This window comes from Saccostrea cucullata, unplaced genomic scaffold (assembly GCF_032062105.1).
Source record: "Saccostrea cucullata isolate Sc308-1 unplaced genomic scaffold, CSIRO_AGI_Scuc_v1 ctg3707, whole genome shotgun sequence".
Lineage (NCBI taxonomy): Eukaryota > Metazoa > Mollusca > Bivalvia > Ostreida > Ostreidae > Saccostrea > Saccostrea cuccullata.
The window spans coordinates 17,915-22,244 of NW_026928149.1; the positions used below are offsets into that span (position 1 = coordinate 17,915).

Sequence of the window (4,330 nt, forward strand, 5' to 3'; positions counted from 1 at the left end):
TGGTCCTTTGTAATGAGTATATGTCAGAATTTGAGGCCCTCAACCGATGCACAGTGAAGTGTTTATATTAGAGAACAATATCGATATAGGAAGTAAAACAATATACAAATATTGACAGCTTTAGAAGTACAAAAAGTCAAATCAATTTTACCGCAGATCAGTAAATTTGAAACTGACCACAATATTCTCTGTAAAATTTAACTTTTAAAATCCTTGATAAAACTCACTTGTCAGAAGTGACATGCCTTCAAACTGAAGAGGAAATAATGCGATAATTTTAATATGCATAAGATATATCTTATCTTTCCTTTTTATATGTAAAGCTGTTCTCTTAAATACTTGAGCATAATTAGAGTTACATATTGATTCATCGAATTGTAGTAAAATGTCACGTGTATACCAAATGGTTTCCTTTTTGTCTAGTTTCATTTACACAATACAAACATTACCATCGTCAACTATTTGTTAATAAATTCCTTGTCATTTTGCACCGTCATTAACTGTGACTTCATGCACGGATCCAGGAGAGGGGCAGGGGAATTTGCTGTTATTAAAATCATGTACAGTGTACTAAACCAGAAAGTTAAATGTATGAAATTCATACATGTAGGTATAAAGCATTAGAAGTTAACCCCCCCCGTCCAAGTCCACAAAAAAGAAGTTATTTAGAGAATTTTTTGCACACGTATACGTTATAGATATCGATATTCACTGCCAACTTATAAAACGTCGGAAGATAACAAAGAAAGCGCTAACGTTTGACTTTGATTTGAACTGTATGTTTGCTTCAGCACTGCATTTGTGATTGAAGTATGGTCATGAGGGTAGATAACAAAGATCACTTCTGTCCAACATTAACAAACATTACTTCTGCATGTTGAACACGTTTTCCAAAATTACAAAGAATCGTTCTGAACTAGTGAATAACTAAATGGGCCTCGGAGCATAAGGGTTACCGTCAGGTCGTCGCGGAGAAAGGTTGCATGCATATTGCTCTTGGTTTTTATCTCGATGTGGAGATGGTCTATAGTTCTGTCAATAACTGCTACTTTGTATGGGTTTTGAAATATTTCGCTATAATCCATTCTATCCACGTTTAAGACCATGTTACGAAGCAGTGGTTTTTCCTCATCTCCTACTCTGGACATTTCACAAGCATCGCAATAAATGTAGATTTCTTTATCGACACACGGCACATTTATGTACGCTTTGCATAAATTGCAGTCAGCTCCAATGTGCAAGAAGACATTACATGGAATTTTCTTGGAAGTTTAACCGTAAAATCATACGGCTGATTTTCTGGATACCATTTCTTGCTTTCGGTAGATCTAAGAACAATCAGGAAGGGCATCCTTAAAGACACTGTGAAATGAAATACATGCAATTGATATTTAAATACTGTGTGCATGTAACCGAGAACAAATCTTTAGCAAACAGTTTTTAACATTGACATATACTCTATCACGTCTATTAAAGACGTTAAAAATCTTCTTCTTTTTACTTTTGCCTTCTTGAAAGAACTTAAACTTAACAGAAGTGCTTTACATTTTTAAAAATAAACAATGTATGTGATTTTGAATAACTTGGACATCAGTCCCAGATCAGGATCTGAAAACGGGAGAGTTCCCACAAACACATGAAAGCACTAGCATTGTGCAAACTAGGTCTCATTGTACTGTACCTTTGATTTGATGGGACCGTAAAACCTCGAGAACATTCCTGGTTTTCTTTAGTGAAACTACAGACATTACACAACGATCAGATAAGCAGGGAGTTTCTCTAAATAAATAGCTTTATTGCTTTATTTCCTTAACACTCAATTCCTTTTTAAAAAGAAAAAAAATTAAATTAAAATTAAATCAAAATCAATATATGTATACCAACCTTTATAATCTGTTAGTCATTCACTGTCATTCACTGCTTAGTGTATGATATGATGTTCTTTGCTAATGTTCGAAGAAAAAAAATATTAAACGTTTTATTTCCTGTCATGCTTCTGTAGATAAGCGTTTATCTACATATGAACATGCCTTAACACACTTTTACGGAATAACAGTCTATTTTTTTGCTTTAATATAATGTGATCAATCATGTGGCTTGCGTGATAATTTGCATACACACCGAAGGCTTTTATGCATAAAATTATCACGTACGCTAATCGATTGATCATTGTCATGAAGTAAAAAATGTGACATTTATTCTTTGTACCGTAAGCCGCGCTCCTGTCTTTATTTTTCCCGCTCGAAACCTAGTTTTTTTTTAACCACAACTATCGATGAACCTGTAAATTTATGAAGAAATAAAGTACATTTAATATATGTAATTCTATCTCAGACAAAGACTTGAAATAAAAACATTTAATTAAAGAATAATATAGAACGTTGTACAAACATGATTCATCAATTGAATGTGAAGTCTATGAGGAATAAACTCAGGACTTTATATAAGTTCTCATTAAATAATTATTTTTTGTTTACATAATGTCTGTGACCTTGAAATAGCCTTTAAGCTTATCATTAGCAAATATATAGCAAATATATGTTTTACATACGTACATATGTGTACAAGTTATTTTCCCAAAGTGAAGTATAGAAACAATATATATTATTCTGGAAAGTCAACAAGGATGTTATTATAATTATACGAGATTAGATAAAAAGCATTTGAATTAGACTAGGGCTTGCACTGCCCTAACCTAAAAAAAACCCCATAGGTTATCAGCAATGAATCAATAATGTAAGTTTGGTAAGGGTAGAGCTTAAACTTATTTTTCTTAAAGAAAAATTTTAAATTATTCAATACTCCGAAAAATAAAGTTAGTTCCAGTCTGTAGCGGTTTTTTTTTTTTTTGATTGATCGATAACATTTAAATATGGATGACGATTTAAAGCCAGATTAAGCTTTTTGGTATTACTGAAGCAATGGATTTACTCCTAGGGATCACTTGTACTGCGTCAAATCAAGCGTACAGATGTCATATATTCTAGTCAAAATTTCTAAGTCCCCAGGCAAGTTTTTATTTTACACCGCTCTTATATCGAATTATTTAAACAGTATAATCTAATAAGTAACAGGATAAAAAAAAGTATCTAAACATTTTTATCTCACTTAATTTTTTTTTTATTTAGGCGCTTTAACACAATACGCAGAAACGCTAAGGCACCCTAGAATTAAAAATTCACAACGTTGAATACTGCATTATACTCTTTTCAAAGGAATTTATAGCAAGACAACCGTTCCTCAGAGAGTTCACACTATTTAATAAAAATTCTTTTATTGAATTTTTTCCATGTGGAGACTAGATCGTCCTCTAGTTCCGCTAGATCCTGCTGCTGGAAAAGCTGTCTCACTCTACGGTCTATCTTCTTCCATACATGTTAATTAAGGTTAAGATTAGGATGACAAAAAGGCATACCAAAATTATCCCTGCCTTGCCTACAACAGTTACATAATATCTTTTTACATGTATTCCCCACTCATCCAGTTTGACATTGAGGGGGAGGGCACTTCCGGTTCCGGTTCCATTGATTTTTCCGGATAAACTCTATGATGATTTTATGGTGTTTGTTGAAAATCTAGGAATTTCTAATGATTAAAAGTAATTCAGGTATGCTTTGTAGTTTTTCGGGCGGTAATTATAAAGGTTTTAAGTAAAATAAAGTCATACAGTCAAAGAAAACAGAACTCTCCTTAACTGCGACCAGCTTAGGTCATTTCAACATCACTTGAACATTGTTGTGTGGACATACACCGCATTTTAATTAAACTTTTTTGTGTTTTTCGTTATCAATTAAAGATAAAGAACACATGGAAGTAAAAATTCTGAAGAATACATACGAAAAATAAGAGACTCGAACTTCATGCTTTTTTACAAAAACGGTCACGGTCGAGTAATTACACATTCGATTACATTTTTTTTGGCCTTGACAGGTAAGTATTGCAAATTAAAGGCAAATGTGTAAGCAACTAGTAAATTGATGCTAAGGTTTTTGACTTTTTGAAAAAATATAAGTGGGGACTTAAAAATTTTGACACGTATATATGACAAACTTCCTGTGTTTTAATACTTTGATATAAATTGATCGAAAATTATGAGATTTTATATGATAAACAAATAAGTAATGAATAAAACGAAAGTAAGTTGTTTCATATCATTATAAGGTTAAGGCATTTCCACCTTCTTGTGATGTCATAGGCGTTGCAAAAAATGTTATTTATCTACATGTAAATTCATATCTCTTAGAAAAATATCTTTGATGAATGTTTTTCAATAGGTGTAATTCAAATAATTGTTAAGTTATTAAATAATGATAAAAATGCATATATTTTT

General features: G+C 32.0%; 1 long non-coding RNA gene across 1 annotated transcript; it reads right to left on the reverse strand.

The window, feature by feature from the left end:
* Positions 1-892: 892 nt before the first annotated feature.
* LOC134276586 (uncharacterized) lies at positions 893-1,997 on the reverse strand. Its single transcript, XR_009994081.1, has 3 exons — positions 1,885-1,997; positions 1,682-1,738; positions 893-1,362 (listed from the first exon to the last, which is right to left on the reverse strand). It is a non-coding gene; the product is annotated as an uncharacterized LOC134276586 (long non-coding RNA).
* Positions 1,998-4,330: the final 2,333 nt, after the last annotated feature.